We start from the raw sequence: 23,833 nt of genomic DNA on the forward strand, positions 1-23,833 counted from the left end.
TCTGCCCTCCCTCGCAGTCGCAAGCTACTTAAGGCAGTCCAATAATACTGCTATTTGACACTACTGAATTTATAATTTACACCAAGGCAACTACTGAAGTGAGAAAAGCCTGCACCTGAAAAGCCTGAGGCTCTGCACTGCTTTGGAATATTCATCTCTACGACCAGCTAGAGACCTTGCGCTCTCCCTTTTTTTTGTTTGTTTTTTAAATATATACATATAAAAGGGATCAGTTTGTAAGATCAGATATAGGCACTACCAATTTTACAAAGCACGTTAAATGGCCACAGACAACACCCATAAGGGGAGAGTGACCCCGTAGTTCCCTGGTGAGACCCCTCATCTGACAGGGAGGACTTCTGGGTTCCAGCTCCATTTTGTAACATGAAATATCTGACCAGTCCTCAGCTGGATAAAATACAGAGACAGACCCTGGGAGCAGGGACAGGGACTTCCTCCCTCTTAAGCTGAGCCTGCTAACTGGGTTACAGAATCAGATATTCTCTTGGGCTCTGTAGTTTTCATTGGGTCACAGAGATTTACGGACCCATTAAGCAGAAGGCAGTGAACAATTGCTTTTTACTTCCCAGGGCAAGTCATTTTCTGGATATGAGCTTAGTGACTTAAATCCATGCAGTTTCTGTAACTGGCACTGTTAATGTCATACTTCACTTTCTGATGGCTTCTTCTCTATTATTGTTGGGGGGCGGGGAGAGACAATCATGTTTGCATCTGTATTTCAGGATAATTACTCCTGCTTGAACTCACATATTGAACATGAAACTCTGATATTTTAATAAGGTATCTACACCATGCTTGTTTTAATTAAATTTTAAAATGCATATTTTAAATCGAGATTTTAGGTTCAACTTTAATATTTCAGTGTGCTACATTAACTAGCTAACCGCAAAAATACCTAAGGCTTGGGCAGGGTGCATTGCTTGGTTTTCTTTGAGTCCAGAACAGGAATATTTCATGCTGTATCAAATTGTTTATACAGTCTGTAAACCACCCCCCCTTTTTTTTTTAATTAATCCAGGTACAGAAATTCTCCAAAACACAGCAAACCAGTGACTGTACTTTGTCCTAGGAGAACGCACTTCTCTAGACAGTCCATTGTAGCTGCTAGCAGCCTTGCAGTAGAACTGAAAGGTTTGTCCTTAAAAACAAAAGCTGTGATAGGACCTTGGATCACAAACCACACGATCACATTAAGAGGAGACATCACCTTAACATGTTTTATATCATAAGGATATTTTATCTCATCATGAATAATGACTAGTCCAGGAGAAGCTACTCAGAAGCAACCCAACATCCAGTTCTACCTACACCATGTGCTCTTACAACTTTCAAAGGGAAATCTTTTCTTTAGGGTGGTCAGCAACATTAAACAGTACAACCTTAAGTTTTCTTAGAATAGACAAAGTACTTAACATTCCCCTTGTCAGAAGAATTTAGCAAGATAGAAGTCTCCTTACTTGACCCCACAGGTGCTGTCCATCAATTTGCATCAGACAACAAGGTTTTAATATCATCACTCCCCCTGGACAACTCAAAGATACTGTCCAAAAAGGAAGGAGGAGAAGGGAAGAGCAGGAAAGCGTGTGCAGTTGCAATATGGCAGCCCACGCGCAGGTTTTGGGAAGGGATGCCCATATATCCTTTCTCAGGAGTTCCCAGGTGCCTCAGAGGTTCAGTCCTGTTAAATCCTCAGCCAACGTAAAAACACGTATGAAAAAAGGTTTTCTTTTCACTTTTCTCCTCCTAGAGGGATTCTGGTGGCTCTCACAGTTATTTTCTATAGGCAAGCCTAAACCTAAGGCCTGTAAACAACCATCTGTAGACTTCACTGGCAAACCTACGGTAAGCAAACATGCTGATAAGCTAGTCTTACCATAGAAAGTTGCCTCCAATGAGGGGCTGAGACCCTCTTGTGATATGTGCTAATTTGTTACATCAAATTGAGAAACAGCCTTGAAACATCCTGGACTGTGATGTGTGCTAATTGGTTACATCAAAGTAAGAAACAGCCTTGGGAACATCTGTGGGAACATCCTACATCCTGTGGTGGGGGCATGTACCCTGCCTGAGATAAGGGAGTTGAGCTAGCGAAGCGGCAATGTTAGTTTAGATAGCCTAATATGGTGATGGCGATGTCACACAACTGTGAAATATAGCACGACTTCGAAAGTTGTAAAATATATGCGTGACCTGAGGGTCACCACTCACAATGCAGAGGGCTGAAGAAGACCCCTAGCAACAGCCGGCGCAACCGCAGAAGTTACAGGAAGTGCCACATATACCTGGAGCTGGAATTGCATATAAGGAGACTGTGAGGGGGGGATTGCGCGCGCCGTTGGTGGAGCAGGAGATTCCCCCGGCCGCCCAGCGCTGTTTTGCTTACTTGTAACTTGCTCAATTATTCCATTAAAGTAGATTTTATGCAAACCAATTGGTCGTGTTTGCCTATAACAATTTGGTGCCGTGACTCGGATACAGGCTTCCCTGGTTTCGGGACTCTGACTCAGGGGAGGCGCCCCATCCCGTCTTCGGATGGCCCCTGAGTGGGTAGTTCCCCTACCACAACCTGTATTTCCGAACCCTAAATCGGACAAGTAAGCAAAAGAACTGCAGTACCCCGTAAACTTTGTGCACGAAGACCCGAACGAAGACTCAGGACTGAGTGAGTATATGTATGCGGTTCCGTTCGGTTGGGGTGGGATACCCGGAGTACGTTTGAGTGAGACGTCCCCAGGGGACGGAGTGAGTGCGGACCCTCCAGGAGGGTGATTGTGTAACAGGGGACCGAAACGGGGCACCCGTCGGCCGACTGGGCCGCCCGCTGCGAAGGGACAACCGTCCTAGCAGTTAAAGACTCGGGTGGTGTGAGTGCGGTCCCCTGCGGAAAGAAAGAGAGTGACTGGGGTGGGTGCTCCGGAAGATGGGACAGAAAAAGAGCAAGTCTTCTGATCCCATAGAGGGCTCTACGGTACAGTTACCAGATATACCGCTCGATAGCCCTTTAGGATTAATGATTAAGTATTGGAACGATTGGCCCTCCAGAAAAGGCAAAAGTCGAGAAAAAATGGTACATTACTGTATGCAAGTATGGGGTGGGAAGCAGATTAGAGGAGACCACCTTTATTGGCCAGTATACGGGTCTTTTGAAAATTGGAAATGTCAGGCTCTAAATATATATGTGAATTCAAAGGAGCCCTTTAGTTTAGAAGAAAGTGAGTATGCTAGTTTATGGATAAGACCAGATACTCGGACCATGATATTTACCTTGAAAGAGAAGGGTTCGAGGAAGAAAAGCAAAACACTGGAGGAACTTCCCGTTTCTCCTCCCCCCTATATTCCCTCAGCTCCGGCTCAAAACCCAACACCAGCCCCTCCTCATAGCCCCTCTCCGACGACCCCAGACTGGGATCTAAACCCTCCTAGTTCCCCAGAAGAAACCCGAAGGGTCACGAGGAGTCAAACGAGGGGAGGTGGGCGACCTGATCAGCTGTACCCCTTGCGAGAACTCCCCATGGGAGGACCGCAGCCGGGGATGGGATTTGTGTCTATGCCCCTGAGTTCAGGGGACGTACGGGATTTTAAGAAAGAAATGGGGAATTTATTAGAAGACCCTTTAGGGGTGGCTGAGAAATTAGATCAGTTTTTAGGTCCAAGCCTTTATACATGGGAGGAATTACAATCCATCTTAAGCATATTATTTACAGCGGAAGAAAGGGAAATGATCCGTAGGGCTGGGATGCGGATTTGGGATCAACAACACCAACAAGGTCCTGCTGCAGATATTAAATGGCCCACCCAACGGCCGGACTGGGACAATCAGAATGCTGAGCATCGGACACATATGTCCGATCTGAGAGCCATAATAGTTCAGGGAATCAGGGAATCTGTTCCCAGGGGGCAAAATATTAATAAGGCCTTCATGGAACAACAAAAGAAGGATGAGACACCAACAGAGTGGCTCGAGAGACTTAGGAAAAATTTGCAACTTTATTCCGGGGTAGACCCCAGTACCCCTGTGGGACAGGCTCTATTGAAAACACAGTTTGTAGCAAAGGCCTTTCCAGATATTAGAAGAAAGCTAGAGAAGTTAGATGATTGGCAAGATAGGGGGCTGGACGAATTGCTGAGGGAAGCTCAGAAAGTGCATGTGCGGAGGGAAGAGGAAACCCATCGGCGGCAGGCAAAGATTCTGATGGCAGCAGTCCGAGAAGGGCAGAGAGGAATCCAGGCACAACCCCCTAGGTCGTATAACAGACCTAAAAGAAAGCCACTTCACCAAGAAGGACAACCCAGAGAAGTTGTGACGAGGGACTTGAGGCAGGTGGAGTGTTTTTATTGCCAGAAAAAAGGGCATCTGAAGAGGAATTGTAGGAAGCGAATGCAGGATGAGCAAATGTTCCAAGAAGATTAGGGGGGTCAGGGGCTCTATTTGCTGGGGACTCATAAAGGAACTGAGCCCTTGATAAAATTGAAATTAGGTCCCCAGCGACAAGAAGTAGAATTCCTTGTGGATTCTGGGGCAGAAAGATCTACTGTCCAAACGGTACCCTGGGGGTGTAAACCATCCCCAGAGAAATTACAAGTGATAGGAGCTAAGGGAGAACCCTTTAAGGTCCCAGTAATTAAAAATGTGGAAATAGAATCAGACTCTCGATTAAGTGTTGGATCCTTTTTATTAGTTCCCGAAGCTGAATATAATTTACTGGGCCGAGATATGATGGTTGAATTAGGAGTCAATTTAGAAGTAGAGAATCAAGAATTAGTTATAAAATTATGCACCCTTACTATTGAAGATGAGGCCAAAATCAACCCTGAAGTTTGGTATACCCCAGAATCAGTAGGAAAACTAGATATTGCTCCCTTTGAAGTGAGTATACGGAATCCAGAAATCCCTGTTAGAGTCAAGCAATATCCAATGTCACAGGAAGGGAGGCAAGGACTCCAACCAGTAATCCAGAGGCTAATAAATCAAAGGTTACTGGAGCCTTGTATGTCTCCCTATAATACCCCTATACTGCCCGTAAAGAAACCAGACGGTACTTATAGATTGGTACAAGATTTAAGAGAAATAAACAAAAGAACAATTACCAGGTTCCCAATTGTAGCTAACCCCTATACCATACTTAGTCAGCTGTCACCTGAGGCTAAATGGTATACGGTTATAGACCTGAAAGATGCATTTTGGGCATGCCCCCTTAAAGAAGAATGTAGAGACTTTTTTGCCTTCGAGTGGGAAGACCCAGATACCCATAGGAAACAACAACTCCGATGGACTGTTTTACCACAAGGGTTTACAGAATCCCCTAATTTGTTTGGGCAAGCCCTGGAGCAGGTTCTAAGTACTTACGAAACTAATCCTCAAATTACTTTAACACAATATGTGGATGATTTGCTTTTAGCAGGAAAAACACAGGAGGAAGTTAGATGTGAGAGTATTAAGTTGTTAAATTTCCTAAGTTTAAAGGGATTGAAAGTATCGAAATCAAAGTTGCAATTTACGGAAGAAGAGGTGAAGTATTTGGGACATTGGCTTAGCAAGGGCACAAAAAAATTGGACCCTGAAAGGGTAAATGGTATACTGTCAATAAGACCCCCGAAGAGCAAAAGACAGGTCCGACAATTGCTGGGGTTATTAGGGTATTGCAGACAGTGGATTGAAAATTATAGCAATAAAGTAAAATTTTTATATAAAAAACTAATAGTAGATGGGCTAATAAAATGGACTCAAACCGATAATCAAAGCCTTGAAGAATTGAAGGCTGACTTGGTGAATGCACCTGTTTTGAGTTTACCAGATATTAAGAGACCATTCTACATGTTTATTAATACACAGGAAGGAACAGCCTTTGGAGTCCTAACACAGGAATGGGCAGGGAAAAAGAAACCTATAGGGTATTTTTCAAAATTGCTAGACCCCGTCAGCCGGGGATGGCCCACTTGCCTACAAGCCATTGTAGCTACAGCCTTATTAGTAGAAGAGGCTAAAAAGATAACCTTTGGAGGAGAATTAAAAATATATACCCCTCATAATATACGAGGAGTATTACAACAAAAAGCCGAAAAATGGATAACCGATGCCAGACTATTAAAATACGAGGGCATTTTAATCCATTCTCCAAAGTTGGAAATTGAGACTACAAGCTTGCAGAATCCAGCCCAGTTCCTGTATGGGGAACCCAGTGGTCAATTAAGACATGATTGCATGCGTCTAATAGAATACCAAACTAAAATAAGAGAAGATTTAGAAGAAGAAGAGTTACCAGAGGGGACTAAATTCTTTGTGGACGGATCCTCTCGCGTAGTTGAAGGGAAACGCAGATCAGGGTATGCTATTGTAGATGGGAAGTCTCTAGAGTTAATAGAATCAGGGCCCCTAGACAAAACTTGGTCGGCCCAGGCTTGTGAATTGTATGCAGTTTTTAGAGCCTTAGAAATTTTAAAGGGCAAAATAGGGACTATATACACCGACTCTAAATATGCTTATGGAGTAGTACACACATTTGGGAAAATATGGGAAGAAAGGGGACTGATTAATTCACAAGGGAAGAATTTAGTGCACGAAAAATTAATCAGAAAAACTTTAGAAGCTCTGAGGGGACCTCGGAGAATCGCAGTAGTACATGTTAGGGGCCATCAAAAAGGCACATTTTACCACATAAGGGGAAATAATCTAGCAGATGAAGAAGCAAAAAAAGCAGCTTTACACCTATTGTCTGAAGGAAAAGAGGGCCAAGATAAACTAGATACCAGGATGAGTTTTACTAAACAGGAAATAGATAAATTACGACAGATAGGAGCCCTAGAAAAAGAAGGTAAATGGGTACTGCCCGATGATAGAGAAATAGTATCCAAAGGCGTAGCTTGGAGAATCATGAAAGAATTCCACCGACAGACTCATTGGGGAGTGCAAGCATTAGTAGACCAGTTTGGAACTAAATATATGTGCATTGGAATATATGACATAGCAAAAAGACTAGTGGGAGAATGTTTGACCTGTCAGAAGGTTAACAAGCAGCACCTCAGAGAAAAGGTCCCAGGGGGACGATCTATAGCCAGGAGACCATTTGAGAAAATACAGGTTGACTTTACAGAACTCCCAAAAGTGGGCAGGTATAAATACCTATTAGTTATAGTAGATCATTTAACTTACTTTGTAGAAGCTTTTCCCGTAGCCCGAGCAACTGCGAAATCGGTAACCAAGATATTATTAGAAAATATCATACCCCGGTATGGGAATGTATTGGTCATAGACTCAGACAGGGGGCCACATTTTACATCCAAGGTCATTAAAGAAACATTAGATCCTTTAGGAATCAAGTGGGAGTATCACACTCCCTGGCATCCTCAAAGTTCAGGAAAGGTAGAAAGGATGAATGGGGAAATAAAAAAACAGTTAACAAAGCTAATGATGGAAACCCAGATGAATTGGATCAAGTGTTTACCCTTAGCCTTGTTGAATATACGAACTCAGCCCAGAACTGACACAGGAGTCTCCCCTTTTGAAATGTTATATGGGATGCCATACGATTTAGAAATACCAAAAGAACATCCTAAAGTAGAAGAGAGATTATTACAGAAATATATTACAGAGCTTATGAAGAGAAGACAGGAATTGATAAAGAAAGGACTAATAGTACAGAGACCTCCACTAGATGTAGCTATTCACCGAGTTAACCCTGGAGACAAGGTTTTAATTAAAACCTGGAAAGACTCATCCTTGACTCCCCGCTGGGAGGGACCTTTCCTTGTTTTGCTTACCACAGACACTGCTATTCGTACCGCAGAGCGAGGATGGACACATGCTAGCAGAATTAAAGGACCGATTTCAGAATCATCGTGGGAAGCCTTTGGAAACCCAGACAATTTAAAAGTAACCTTTAAGAAGAAACCTGGAAACCTCGATAAGTGAGACCACATTTTGTAAAACCTAACATAGTATTTGTTATAACTCCACATTGTATTTGTTATCCCTTTGTGTGTTATGCATGTAGGGTTTGTAAAGGGAAGTAGTGGACTCATTGTTAGTACGGGTATCTCCCTAGCGGCATTTGCCGCCTTTGTTACGACAAAATTGACTTATTGGACATTAAAAGATCTTAAGAAAAGATCGGTAGAATGGTGGGAAGCCTTTGTTAAAAGGAGTACAACCAGAGAAAGGTTGTACCCATGCCAACCACCCCGATCACATAAGGCTAAAATTGAAAACACCAATTATAGGCGGACCGCACCGTATGTTGAGTGTCACTCTTGGGAACTGGGAAGCCTTTAAAAATCAAAAAGGCTCATACAGGAGGTTCCCCTGAAGAATACGGCTGCTGCCGAGAAGACGGTACACCCTGCTGCTCTGAAGCAAAAGAGTAGGCAGGGGAGGCAGAGACGTATAGAACTTGTGGGGATCGAGGCCGATAAGCCACCTCCTAAGCAGGAATACCCAAAATTGTAAGACCCAGACTCTTTAAAGTCCCAGAGACACTTGGCATCACGGACCGCCCCTCCAAGGCATTAAGGGTTCGTAAAATATCCGTTGACCAAGCCATGGGTCCACTACTCCTCTGGAAGATGATTGTGCTGGGCTTATTAGGAAGACGAATCCAAGGGGAACATAATGTACACCAACCCTTTAAATGGTCATTAATGAGATGGGAAGATCAAAAAGTGATCCAAGTGCAAAGTGTACCCGGGAGCCCTACATTCACACCTACCTTGTGTGAATTGGCACCCATTGAGCCATGTTCGAGTCGAAGAGAGTTCGGGAAACCGTTTTACTTTTGTCCTAGTTCTAATCCTGGGCGAGGATATTGTAACTACCCAAACTCTTATTATTGTGCTTATTGGGGATGTGAAACTATAGCCTCGGATTGGACTCCAGGAGCAGGGTCAGATAAGTTTTTATCAGTAAAATGGGGGCCTTCTGGGTGTACCCCCCCCAAAGAGGATTTCCAGCTGGGGTATCGGGGAAATCCCCACTATACCCCCCCAGGAACTTGTAAACATTTAGTGATAAACATCACCCGTCCGGAGGATCCGGGATGGTTTTTGGGAAAGACCTGGGGAGTCCGGTTCTGGGAATCCGGAACTGATAGAGGTGGATTAATTTTCATAAAGAAAGAAAGTGAGCAACCTGCTCCTCAAGCAATAGGGCCGAATCTAGTCGTTAAAGGAGCAAAATTAAGAATCAAACCAACGGCTGCGATAATGAATTTGACAAGTAGTCCTATGAGCCACCCCACCCCAAAAGATACTGTTGTAATCTCGGAAAGTAAAGCCACAGAGGGGGTAGACAATCCTCTGTGGAAGATTATACAGGCAACTTACAAAGTATTAAATGCTACAACCCCTAGTATAACCACCCATTGCTGGTTATGCTACGACATAAGACCCCCTTTTTATGAAGCAATAGGACTAAATATGACATATACTGTGAGCAATAATCCCGGCTCCCAGTGTCAATGGGAAGATAAGAAGAAGGGGTTGACCATGGAGCAAGTTACGGGAATGGGAATGTGTATTGGTAAAATACCAAAATCAAAGAGAAAGCTGTGTGGGTCTGTGACACTGCAAACCTACACCTCCAAAATTGGATGGATTATTCCCACCCAAGGAGCTAGGTGGATATGTTCAAAAACGGGCCTAACTCCCTGTGTCTCCCTAAGGGTACTTGGTGAGTCCCAAGAGTATTGTATACAAATAGAGGTAGTTCCCAGGATCTTGTACCACCCAGAAAATGTGATGTACGACCATTGGGACAACCCTCACCTGGTCCGAGTAAAGAGAGAACCAATCACCGCAATTACCATAGCCACCTTACTGGGCCTAGGGGCAGTAGGAGCGGGAACTGGAATCTCCTCCTTAGTAGTGCAGCAGCAGAGCCTTAGCACCCTACGAGCAGCAGTGGATGAGGACTTAGAACGAATAGAAAAATCCATTACAGCCTTAGAAAAATCGTTGACATCGCTATCAGAAGTAGTTTTACAGAACAGAAGAGGGATGGACCTCTTATTTTTGCAACAGGGAGGATTGTGTGCAGCCCTAGGAGAAGAATGTTGTTTTTACGCGGATCATACAGGAGTTGTCAGGGATACTATGGCGAAATTGAGAGAAGGCCTTGAAAAACGTAAAAAGGAAAGAGAAGCCCAGCAAGGGTGGTATGAATCATGGTTCAGTCATTCCCCCTGGCTAACAACCTTATTGTCTACCATCGCGGGCCCATTGGCTTTACTAGTACTAGTGTTGACCTTTGGACCGTGTATAGTAAATAAAATAATTAACTTAGCAAAAAGCAGACTCGAAGCTGCCCACCTACTGTTGATAAGAAGTCAATATGAACAACTAAATGAAGATGAGAGTAAGCATAACCCTATGCTCTCCCTGGCACAGGAGGTTGTTGCTCGATTTGATGAACAAATTAGAAGGGACCAAAACAAAAAGGGGGGATTGTGATATGTGCTAATTTGTTACATCAAATTGAGAAACAGCCTTGAAACATCCTGGACTGTGATGTGTGCTAATTGGTTACATCAAAGTAAGAAACAGCCTTGGGAACATCTGTGGGAACATCCTACATCCTGTGGTGGGGGCATGTACCCTGCCTGAGATAAGGGAGTTGAGCTAGCGAAGCGGCAATGTTAGTTTAGATAGCCTAATATGGTGATGGCGATGTCACACAACTGTGAAATATAGCACGACTTCGAAAGTTGTAAAATATATGCGTGACCTGAGGGTCACCACTCACAATGCAGAGGGCTGAAGAAGACCCCTAGCAACAGCCGGCGCAACCGCAGAAGTTACAGGAAGTGCCACATATACCTGGAGCTGGAATTGCATATAAGGAGACTGTGAGGGGGGGATTGCGCGCGCCGTTGGTGGAGCAGGAGATTCCCCCGGCCGCCCAGCGCTGTTTTGCTTACTTGTAACTTGCTCAATTATTCCATTAAAGTAGATTTTATGCAAACCAATTGGTCGTGTTTGCCTATAACACTCTGGTGAGAAATAACAGCTACATAACAAGTGAACTGGATAAAATTAATACAAAGAGCAAAGTACTGATGGAATCATTTGCAAATTAATGAAAACCATACTGATGAGTCCGTTACTCCTTTTCAACTGTTTGTACTAAACAGTAGCTCAGTTTTGATTAATGCAATGATTATGCTGAACTTCAGTCTGCTTTATATTTTATTTCTTCGTATCCTACACTCAGTGTGAAGGACTGCAGTTTGTTGAGCATGAGTAATCACACACTGAGAGACTGCTGTACCATTTGGGACAGGTTTCCACAACAGCAGGGAACATTGGTGCCATTTCCAGGGCAATGCACACACTGCTCCTGCAGTTCCTTAGACAACTGGAGGGGTCCAGCACCTTCCCGATCATGAAGAGTTTTCTAATACTATGTGACAGAGCATTAAGTATATTTTTCAAAGATGCCAATTTTGCCTACACTTGTACAGTCTTCAGAAAGTCGATCTGGCAGCCTCAATGAACCAATCCGAATAGCTACATCAACCTCTCTCCCACTTCCAAAAATATCTTTGTGTCTCAACAAGCTAGGAAACCCCACTCAGCCAACTAAGCAGCATCAAAGCCACTTAAAAAGCAAGGTTAAAGGTTGCAATACAAATTTAATACAGTGATGAGGACAAATTCCATTCAATAATCAACTGAATAGTGTTATATAGGTTTCACCTGCATTATTTGACAAGCTGGGGATCTTCATGCAAAGAATAATTCTGGATACATAGGAGACAGCAGAAAAAAAAACTCCTTTTGATATTGGTAGAGGATGAAAAGCTGACTGCCCATTGCCCATATCTCTCAGGCCATCCATAGCACATAGGGCCCAGCAGAAGCAGGCACATGCATGCACACACACACACACACACACACACACACACACAAAATCCCTAGTATTTCACTATGTAAGTTAACCTCTCTTAAGGGTAACCATGAAGATTTGCCCCCTAGAGAGAGTTATTTTATAAAAATTGCCCGTGAATCATATGCCACAGCAACAGCTAGTACCAGCTATTAGACAAGATGGAAAATAATCTGACCAGCACAGGAATTGCCGTATGTGAGTTACTGGGTAATGGGAAGGTCTTTTAAGGCATTAAGCTGACCCTTCAGCACTCAAGTCTGATATTGGTATGCAGCATGGAACAGCATTTACGGCTCAAGCTACTTAACCAACACGTGGGACTGCTCAAATGAGACAACCTACTTTTTAATTCAGCCTGCCAACTAAGCTTAGCCCAGTAATATAACATATGGCAACAACTACCATTGGTCATCTTACCTTGAATAGCTGTTTTGAACAGGAAACTACATTTCCTTGCAGATATAGCAAGGTAAGTGCCTGAGAAAAGGCAATAAAATAAATAAATAAATGAGTTGTCTACTCTTTTGCCCATTGTGCAGGTTCTGATCTAAGTACTGTGAAGAAAGATGTGCTTGCAGAGGGGAGGACTCTTCTGAAGGGCATCTACTTCTGCTGCAGCAACAGTCTCCACACTCCCCTCTTGCAAAGAAAGTTTATCCAGGTCCTCAAATAACCCATTCCTTTTTGTTAGTACTCCAATATAAGAGTCAAAAAAAGAAAAAAGTTGAAGAGTAAGAAAACTTGTTTTGAAAACTGTTTTTGAAAGAAGTTCATTCATCAATATGTGAACTTAACTCTTTGAAGACTGTCAAAAACCATTCTGTGCTCCCACCAACTAGATTTGTAGCTCTATAGGTCAGTTAAATAAATCTTTTTTGTGTAAAGTGTAATCAGACTGACCAGTCCTGGTCAAGTCACACACCTCCAGTTATGGTTATAACTTTGTCTTCCCCAGACCATGGCTTTGCTACCGCAGTAGCTGTCACCAGTGTACTGAAATCGATAACTCAGTCCTCAGACACCACTACAACAGCAGGACAGTTTTTGCAGCCTGCAGCTATTCCAGAACCCACCCACCATTTTGCAGAACGATTTGGTACCTGCAAAGTAGGGACAGAGGACACAGCCTCCAGCGACATGCTGGCTGATAACACACTGTCTGCTAGCACCAAGACCACTAAGCTTTTTGGTGAACATGGATGAAATGGAGCTTGTGCTTTCATGACAAAAACACAGCCTTCTGAAGAAGTTTGTGGTAAACGAGTCTGCCAAAGCCACATCTCAGGAAAATGCCAATGCTGTATCCATTTAAGGAATACTCTGATTTGGGCTGTCAGAGGTTTAATATTAGTTCAGCTTGTAGTATGAATATACGGGGTAATCCATGTACTTCACCTGCCTCAACAAATCCTCTCAGAAACACTTATCAAGAGCAATCCTCTACTTGTCTTTTTACTTCTTACATCACAGAGTTGGAAATATGGAAGTTGGAGTCTTCAGGAAGTTAAGAATGCTATCTTGATGTACCATAAACACCCCCCTCCCCCCAAAAAAGATAGATTTCTTGTTTCATGTTTCCACAAACTTTGTTAGTAAACTGAGGGACAGAGAGAGGGAAGCGGGTGTTAAGATTTCTATTCTTAATGTAAGTGAAAAGTTTACAGAGATTTAGAGTACCGATCCCGGTGGAGTGACATGTTTAAGAGAGCCTTGATCAAGCACTAGGATCAGTTGTCACGTACTTTAAGAGAAGCCATTTCACAAGCTTCATCCATGAGGACCCTGGCGCCAGCAGCAGGCTGCTTTGCTCTTAGTTACTCACTGAACATCCTCTGCGAGAGATTATTATAGCTATTTAATTCCCAGATCTGGTGCAGAAACACCGCACACAAGAAGCCACTCAGTTCCTGTGATTCTCCTTGCAGCTTTCTCTCTTGGCTATAACGTTTCTCTCTCTCTCTCCCTCCCTCCCCCCCCCCCCCAATTCAAGACCACCTGAAAACTCCTCTAAATTATGAAGGGAGGCTAGTGAGGGGAAAGGGCACAGAGCCGAGAGCCTGCAGCCTGGGTTATGTAGGGTCCCTGGAGTCGTGGTGGGCGGCAGGGACCTGCAAAGACCACCGGGGAGCAGCCACAGGCACCGGCAGCTTCACCGAACATCTCCCAGCCGAGGAGAGGGCGTCTCGCCACCTTGGGGGAAAATGTCACCAGGTCACGCACACATGTCCCCACTGATGTGGGGAAAAATTACTATTGCCATCCTCAGACCCCCAGACATAGCTGATCTCTGCTGTAAGGTTTTTTAATAGTGGTGTAATACTATTCAAATCTCAGTGTCACCAAGTATATTCCCTCATTCTTCTGTTTAGCAATCTTTTCCTTCACAACCTTGCAAAATTATCAGGTCTCTCTTATTCGTTTTGCCTATTTCTTAGGCTACAGACTTTCTTTTTTTAAAGAATTTCTGCCAGTTCATTTTTGCAAACAGCAGTCTCTGTTCTAGTTTTTGCAGGGTGCTTTTTAACCCCAGGCTTTGTATCTGGGCCTTTTTAAGGTGGTGCATCAAACAAAGATAAACCCAGAAGACAACCTTTAGTTAGCAGGAGACTGGTGTACATTGCCTCTTATTCTTCATACCCAAAATACTATTCATGGCACTTTACAAGCCATTTCTTCTGGGTCCAACAGAAGCACATACACAGTCTCCTTTAACCCAGGACAGGAACCTCACACCCCCACACAGGCACACCCATGCCCACAGATATGCCATCACTCTTCATGTGGCCATGTTAAATTCCTCCTTTATGTCAGCACATCTGACTAATCAGTATTTTGGATAGAGCAAACAGAAAATCCAAAATCTAGGACTGAGAGCACAAGCAGTGAGCCAGCAGAGAGCTTGCCTATTTCCACAAGGAAGTTAGATAATCCATCCTACTCTGTTGCTTGAGATTTAGCTTACCTCTCAGAGACATCTCAAACACATTCAAATACACCTAAACAACTTGAAGTCTCTGCCTTTTTACCTTAAAAATTTTTAAAGAGTTGGCATTAACCTTCAGTAAAAGCAACATGCATTTTACAAGGTTATTAAAACAGCTTCCTGTTCAGGCTTGAGTCTGTGCCCTTAAATTTCCTTCTCCACCTCAATTTATCTTCCTTCAATTGAAATCACTGTTACAGCAGATTAGGTTTATCAAGTTTATCAAGCAAAAGCAGCAGCTCCTACATCCACTGCTCCAAATGAACTCAAGTGAAAGGCATTCATTTGCACAGAGCTCCTCCTCTTCCCCATTAAAACAATAACCAGTTTTGTAGGACATTAGTCCCCCATCACCCCACTTGGAATGCTGAAACCACGCAGCACTAAGAGGGGGAAAAAAAAAAAGAAATCCTACTGTACACGTAAATAACTGCAGCCTTTCATAGCTAACACTTTTAATGTCCTATACAAATGGCACCTTTTTTTGTTTCAGTAGACTGCAGGAAAGACAGAAGGTAAAGCTCCTCGGGACCTACAGTCAACAGCAAGTCAGGATGGAAATTCATGATTTCGAATCCCCAACTATACACTTATCCTTGCAGATGCAAATAACTCTCCTATGAAACTGGATATGAAAACTCTTGGATTCATCTCCCAGCTCCTAAGTAATCTCAGTCTTCCTTCCCCATAAAGGAGGATCAAATCAAATCCTTGAGTCAAATTTGCAGTACTCTTCAGAAGAGCGCAGGCACCCAGCTGGACGGCAGGGCCAAAGCACTGAGTGCAAACACAAACCACTGCAAGGAACAAAACTCCTGCAGTGGCAACCCACGCTGCATGCGGTAAACAGTTCGGTTTTGTGTGTTGGACACATGCCCAAATGTCCCAAACTGACTCAGAAGGAAGTGACCCACTATCACCATGAGGTCAAGAAGGCATTCCAGTGCTGATTCTCCAGCTTGCACAGCATTTGCTCAGCATTTTTCTTCACCTCTCCGCAGGTTTGAATGCTGCTGACTAGCAAAAGCAGGGGTTGAAACTGCTATGCCAGGGCTTGTTCCAATTTGGCAAATTCAGTTAATTACAGCAGAGAAGTTCTACCTTGACAGGGGCAAAGATCCTTTGGATAAGTCACCTAAATTGACTGCTCTTTATAAGAGTGATGTTTCCACTTTTTTTGTCCTTATTACTCTTAATTACTTTAGCTTCTTTTTTTTTTCCAAAGACTCATGAGAAGCAAAAGACACACAAAAAAGACAAAAGTAAAGATACAGAGGATCATATAGCTAGTACCGCAACAAGTTCGATGGCTCCTAAGCAGCAGGATATAGATATATAGATATATATATACACACACACAGCCAAAAGCCCAGAGACCACAAATGGATGATAAACAGCATGTTGGCTTCTTAAATGAAACACTCATTTAAAACATAGCGATAAAACAATCACCAGGTACTTGATGCATCATCATCGACTACTGCATCCCATTCTGAAGATCTTCCTTAAACAAAACCCTCTAATTTAAGAAGAACGGATTAAAACTGAATGAAGACACTTCTGTGGAGCTTGTTACATCACAGAGTATTTCAGTGGAAGAGACCAAGCAATTCTCAACTGTGGTACTTAAAAGTGAAACTGCACAAAATGGGTGGACTTGGCAGTTATCTTCTGTTTCCTCAGGCATATTTCCAAGACCCCCACACAGGTGACTTGGACTCGACACCATGGCACCCTTGCACCTGAAAGGAGACAGGAATATTTTCTGCTGCTTGAAAGGAGAGAGAGAGATGGCTCAGCTGACTTTCTTATGAAGGCAATGGCCTGAAAAGGCATATACCTGACCAATACATATCTCCAAAGAAAACCACAAGCATCTTTTATCCTGAGATGCCTGGATTATGTGGCAGGGCCTGGTAAGTCATCCCGTGAAAAGATATTTAAACTCCACAAGTTGGCTAGGTAAAGTAACTAATAGCCCACATCAGCAGAAGTGGCCTGTGATCAGATCGCTCACTTCATAGGAGCTCTGGTCTTTAAGAGTTGGGCATTGACCAGGAACACCATTTCTCTGAGCCTTAGTATTTAATTTATTTGGAGTGTTTCCAGGTACGTTGTGCCCTTTAGATTTTGAAGATTTCAGGTCCTTGGAGCCTGAAATTTCTACTGAAAATAAGCTTTTCTCATCATAGGTGCTGCCCACTGGCTTTAGACTCCTCTCCAACAAACACTATCTTGACATGTTTGAAGATGGGATCGCCAAGGAGTACAGAAGCTGTCTTCATCTCTCAAGATGAAACCTGAAGTATCCCACTCTTGGAAAAAGATCACGGAGGCTAGGAACAGGAAAGAACTGTCCTTAGTAAAACCATACTATTCACAATTTCCAAAAGTGGCCATGGGCTGCTCTGCAGAAGCCATTATTAATAGACTTAGAAGAGTTTGGTAAAGAGGCAGGCTGTCACCTCCAGTGGCAAGAGAGCATGGTATACAACCAGGCCATTACATCAAAGGCACTCATTTTATTCATTTAATGCCCTCAGAAATCCTCCTGCATTCATCATCTCTCTGCACAAAAGAAGCCCTCCTTGCCTAAGCAGCACTAGAGGCTCAAACACAGAGCTTTGAGAAAAGCCAGGATAGGGAATGAGAGCTTGTTCTGCTGCTCACCAACCGACAGCATTTTTTCCCATCTGGCCAGAAGCCGGTGGCCACCGAAGGCTGAAACGTCTCCGCGCACATCTCCGCAGGTTGCAGGACCTGGGCTAGAGCCCCAGGAACAGCAGGCAAGCCTCAAACCTGCATTCCTGGGCCCACCTAGAGTGCTGTGCTACCTGTGGGGGGCAGGTTGCGAGTCTAGAGAAAAAGTAATTCAAGGAATGGCCAAAAATAAGACACTTTGATTGGCAAAGGGAATAAAAGTCTCCACGTAGCTTGCCAGCTTTCTGCTAATGGCTGGCAACACAGCAAAACTGTAGGTGGCAAATATTGTTTTGCAGGAGGATGTTGGCATGCCCAGGATTGCTACAGAAGCAGGCATTTCTGGCAAGATGCACTGGCTTTTGTGTTTGGGGCTGAGTGGAAGGTGCCAGTTTCTTTTGGCTGCCACCAGTCTTAACAATGTTGCATTCATCAGTGGCATATTAACTCAATCGCCACAACAAGATAAGCATTGCACTTCCAGCCCCATATTCAGAGATGCATGTATATACCTGCACAACTGCAGTAGCCACACTAGCCATTCATCCACAACAACTTTCTTTAAAAAAAAAAAAAAAAAAAAAAAAAAAAAAAAAAAAAAAAAAGCAGAAGATCATTAAGGAGGACTGGATCAACCCTTCCCACATTTATTGCCCTTTTTCAGGGTTTCCCTCCATGCTAAGCCAACTATTACCCAGGGGCCCAAAGTCAGCCCCCTGTCTCATGCCCAGTGAAGGGGCAATCTCCGCCGCCCCAGCTGCCCTCTCCCCAGGGCACAGGATGGGCAGGGTCCCTCACTCCACCCGCACTTATAGGCATTGTCCCTTTTGCAGAGAAGCAGCATGCAGAGCACAGGAGCTGGCACTTCAGGATAAAAGCGTGCTGACGCATAAGAGCATCTGCCAACAAACAGAAGGGGAAAGTCCTATTCATCTAATTCAGAGGGAGGAACAGGGGACCTTTCTTCTGCTGCTAGCCCGGGGGGAGAAGACGCTGCCCTGCCTCACCCCCCCTTATTTGGCCAGAGCATGTAGCCATGCTCTGATGAAGCTGCAGTTAAAGCGAGGCTCCAGCGCTGCTGCAGCCGATCCGCTCTGTCCCAAAGTGCCCTGGCAGCACTGTAGAGGAGTGGGCACAAAAGCCAACCCTGGCCACACAGTTGCATCAGGGGAACAACTGACTAAATAAATGAGCAGGATGGGACTGCGAGCCAGGACCTCTATCAGTGCTGCCAGTCACGTTCTTCTCTGGCTGCAAAGAAAAAAGCAAAAATAACGAGCAAAGCCTCTGCAGTTAGGTCCTGCAGTAGGATGTTTTCCTGCCCTCCAGACCTGGATTGTGCAGCGCTGTGCTACCTCCGGTAGTTATACATAGAAACAACCAATTAACAAGTCAGGTTAACACATGGTACATAAATAGATTGTACTCATCAGCATGTTTAAGCCATGCAGGTAGGCTAACTGTTTTAAGAGACTCTATGCAATAAAAATCACGGCAGGAAAGTAAAACTTTCCAGTTTGGATTAATAAGGCAGCATATGAACACTTGTTTTTGTTGGTTTTAGGAGAGCGTAAGCCAAAGCTTCAGCATAAATGAAAAGAATGTCAAATGACTGCTGAAAGTTGTTTCTTTCCCAATCTATTCCTTAAATATGTATGTATTAAGATACATGCAAACGACTTGAATGCAATCTGCCACTACATTTCAGATAGCTTGGGTGGGGTGTGGATATAAGAATAGAACAATTTAGGGGTGAATACAAGCATTTTAGAAGATGTCAGCCCATCACTAATGAGATTTGGATGTCCAGCTTGTTGGGGGGGGGAGACCTGCTATTAATAAACTGTGCTTAGCTTTGAAATTAAAAGCTCAAATACAAAGGCTCAGCAGTTTTCAAGCAAAACCTAACTTTTTCTGCATGCAAACTGCATCACTTCCCCACCAAAAAAACTTGCTTTTAGAAACAGATGGCAGCCTGCAAGACCTACAAATCCTTTGTCTGGAGTGGCAAACTAGGCCCTATTGCCCATCAAAGTCAACCATCACATTGTGAAGCACTGACCCTAACAAATCCATTATGTTTCTTTCTACCACAACGCTAAATCCAACAAAATGAGTCAGACTTAATAGCAAAGGGTGAGAGATTTCCAATCTCTTTCCCCCACCCCCACAAAAGTAATGACACAGGGGAGAGCCTCTGTTGACCCCTCACTTGTGAACAGTGCCAAACCTGCCCGTGGGGGCCAGGCTGCTTTAAGAAGGACGGATGCTGTTTTAAAGCATTTGTGCAGCTCTGTGCAACAGCTTTGAAGTTAGCAGGCTCTGTCACTCAAAAGTACCCACACAGCTGAGAGCAAGTATCCAGCACAGGAAAGCAGGGCCCTTGTATTAGATGAATAATTAGGTCCGGCGTGCTTTGTAGTTTCTCAGCCCTCCCTCTCTGCAGAAGAGCTGTGTGGATACGCAGCACAGAAATGGGGAAAGCTCTGTACAGGTAACTGCAGGGGGGAGGGAGGGAGGGAGGGAGGAAAAAGAAAGCCACACACGTTTTCTCTCCTGCCTCTTCTATGCCAGCCAAGTCCAGGCAGTGGAAAGAAACACATGGAGAGACAGGAACTCCTATCAAAGAGCTGCTGCCTTCTGTCAAGGAAGGAAGCGACACTGAAGCCTGCTGCCGAGGTGAGGGATGGGGTGATGGCGGGGAAAGGAGAGACAAGCCTTTTCCTCACTGAGTGCCTGTGTTACAGCTTGATGCACAAAAGGAAATACCCATCACCGGTAGCATCAGCAGGCACCTCCCACCAAGGAACACATTTGCCAAAGGAAATCTCTCTAAATAACATTGGGTCCAACTTATGTATGAACCAACGGCTTTCATCTCGCTATTTAAGAACAAAATACAACCAAAAAAGTCTTTGTCCTCAGAGGAACATATTAGCTGGATTTTTCACACTCATATAGAAATTGCCCTCTGCCTCCCTTTACTCATATCCTTAAACATAAAACAATCTCTCAAGGACATGGCAACAATGATGCTGAAATTCAAAGTGTTGAGATCAAACACACAAAGCTGATGCTCTTTACGGCTACATTATGTCACCTATCTGACAGCTCAACTGTATTATTTAAGGCAGTACAATAGTCATATTAATCACAGCCATTGTGTATTGCTTGGAAGATGTCTAGAAGGCTAAAGAATACAACAAAGATTTATTATACCACAACACCAGATTTAATTACATGGTTTTTTTCCTTGGTATCTTTCTGCTTGCAGTTCATCCCTTGTTCGCACCAGAGGACCTGAAAGAAAGATGTGCCGGACTTCGAGGCTAGACATGCAAGAGACCGTTTGTGTTGAGTTTTTACTATGGCTATTCTAGCAGAAGGCTGGTGAGCAAAGAAAGCAGACCCTTTCTGGGGCAGCTGGCTGGCAATTTGCTTATGTAAAACCACCATTTTTCTTCTGAAGTCTTAAACTTCCAGTTTCTTTTCATATGTTTTGACACAAAGAAAAGGCACACCGTTAAGACCATGCACAAGTAGAAACAACTTGTTATACTCTTCCTAAAGGTACGGTATGAAGATCCACGTCATTACCACCACAACAATGTATTTAAGCAGTAAGACTGCCTGCTGGCAGCGTTCCTCGGAGTTTGCATTTTCTTCTATAAATATTTAACATACAAGAACTGTTCATGTTACCCACTTTGCCCAAAGTGTTTTGACAGCCATGCTCATCACATGACAATGATGCTCTTTTTAACACTGCAGCTGTAGGCAAGGAGGATTTGGTTTCCATTTTAAACAATATTGTGAAACAGATGACCTCACACAAAATAAATCAGATAATACATTTTTAAGGAGTAGAGTTTAAACAGATTAACAAAACGTTTAGTAGTAAGCCACTGCAAGAAAGGAAAAGCAGAATTTAAGTCCAGGATGGGAGAACTGAGTTAAATTCAGCTAGAATCTCATTTTTATTAAACACATTTGGAAAGGAAAAATAAAAGATGACCAACCCTGCAAAAGCTAAGCAGCCTCCTCAAATGGTTTCTCTGAAGGTTAGAATAATTTCCAAACTTTGCAGGCCATGAATAATCATCAACACGCAGAGACCTCTACAGGCTTCTACGACGTGGTTAATTGAATCCACTCCAAAGGAGGAGCTGGCTCCGCTGACCACGCATCAGGCCCCTTTCGGGATCACAGCTCTAACGCATTAGAGACTCAGCAGAGTCCAGCAGCGACTCACCCAGAGTCCATCCGTCACACCCACAACGTCTTCCCGTGGCAAAGCGCTGAGCGCTGCAGGGGCGGGTGGAGGGGAGGGACGCGAGGGGCTGGCCAGGCCAGGCTGCTCCCCCAGCGCGCGGGAGGCCCTTTCCTCCACTCTGGTATTCGCTGGCCTGGTAGCAACATCCTCAATGACAAGATATTTTCAGGAGACATGTAGCAGGCACAAGTTAAGAATGGTAAACAACGTCTCTGAATTGGTAGAAATAGCCTCAGTGAAACATGTTGGGCTGCTTTTTTTTGGGGGGGGGGGGGGCAGGGAAATCACACACCACTTCCCAGGCCCCATCGGCCTGTCCAGTTGCAGGAACACAGATGCATTTTTAAAGCTTTCCCCGCCGGCCGCGCAGCACAGTTTCGGTCACGCAAGAGCGCACTGCTGCGCTCATCTATTAAAGTCGGCTGGAAACAGGGAGCGATGCCACTGTGGGGCGAGCAGACTCCTCGGGCGCAGACTGGCAGCTACCCACCGCACCACGGCACAGCGAGGTCTTCCTTCAGGCAAGGTGACTCACTAACACAGAGCCATTGGCCATATGTCTCGCAGTGCCTTTTGCTGGAGTAACTCGCTCCAAACTTCTAACAATGCCCTTAATATTTTTAAGAATCAAGAATTGCATTCCAGTGCATTAAAGTGCTAATGACACATAAGCAGTCTTAAAACTTTATTATTGGCAAGGTCAGAATAGCTTTTTAAAACAACAGTTAGGCATGAGGAAGAGCTGGCTTGTTTTTAAGTGTGGAGAAGAGGAAGATTAGGAAGCAGAAAGAGAGAAGGTACAGAAAACCTCTGAAACACATTCTGCTATTTATATCTCCTACCACGTTTGGGGGGGGGGGGAGGGCTTTTCCACAGACACAAGTCTTTCATCAAAGAGATGCACTCGCCTTTGCTTCTGACTGCAATAGCACTGGCACAGCCACGCTCCTACATCCGTTCACGGAATCGGAGGTAGGGCTTGGATCCAGCAGGGGACTCTCCTTGCATTGCCATTTGTCCCCGAGTTTAGCTTTGCTCCCACCACCTGTTAACACACCTTAGACACTACAGCAATATTGCTCCCCTAATGTATACTCTTCATTCGGGATTGGGATGGTGAGGGAAAGACTAAGACGGCACTAAACACAGTAGTGTGTTTTCACAGATCTGGGTGAAGAGCGCTAGGGGTTATACAACAGCACACCGGCACAGCAACTTGAGTCCTGTCATCTTTAGCACCTTTTGTTCCCACCAGCCTGTTGGCTCTGATCTCTCCTCCTTCCCCCTCAATACCTCCAGTTAACTTTCATCCCCTGAACTAGCAGATGCGTGAGGGGCAACATGCGCTCTGCTTGCACGCGAGCTATGCAGCTGCCAATCAGCCCGCCGCTGTCCCCACGCGGACGGCCCTTCTTTGCTTTTCCAACGAGGCGCTCTTTTTTCTGCAGACTTTGTATTACTGGGAGGTTAATTGGGATCTCTGTTCTAGCTAGAGGAACTTTACAAAATGAACAAAAAAAATCCCACATCTTTTAGATTCTACTTCTGGCACATGAGAATGAAGTTGGCCTATGGGTTCAAAAGTCAGTGAAATACAGGTTTTCTTTTTTCTTTTCTACTTTTTTAAAAAAGGAAACAGGTCTAGAGCGATTACATTATCAATCACAAAAACCTTAGTTTTGAGTGCGACAATACTGCAATATTAACAACAGCTGGGCTCCTGTTCAGCCTAAACTTCCCTTTTCAGCTGTGCAGCACACCACAAGCGAAGGCTCGGAGGCATACAGAAGTCACTGTCACAAAGTGGTGACAAAAATATTAACCAATAACCGAAACCCAAGAAAGATTTCTGAGTCACAAGTAGTTTTCAGATCTTAACCGCTATCACATATGGTACATCTTGGACACTCCATTGTGCCCGTCACTCTGAACAATTCATTTATAGCTCTAGGAAAGACCCAGATCGGTGCCTTTTCTC

The 23,833-nt window shown here is 44.1% G+C and overlaps 1 protein-coding gene and 1 long non-coding RNA gene across 2 annotated transcripts in view; one reads left to right on the top strand and one right to left on the bottom strand.

Annotated features, from left to right (window-relative positions):
- DENND5B (DENN domain containing 5B) overlaps window positions 1–23,833 on the bottom strand; it is a 127,840-nt gene that overhangs the window by 92,816 nt on the left and 11,191 nt on the right. The gene's annotated exons all lie outside the window — the stretch shown is intronic.
- Window positions 1,936–10,972, top strand: LOC136993611 (uncharacterized). Its single transcript, XR_010886004.1, has 2 exons — window positions 1,936–2,683; window positions 7,611–10,972. It is a non-coding gene; the product is annotated as an uncharacterized lncRNA (long non-coding RNA).

This window comes from Apteryx mantelli, chromosome 1, assembly GCF_036417845.1.
Source record: "Apteryx mantelli isolate bAptMan1 chromosome 1, bAptMan1.hap1, whole genome shotgun sequence".
In the NCBI taxonomy this organism is placed as follows: domain Eukaryota; kingdom Metazoa; phylum Chordata; class Aves; order Apterygiformes; family Apterygidae; genus Apteryx; species Apteryx mantelli.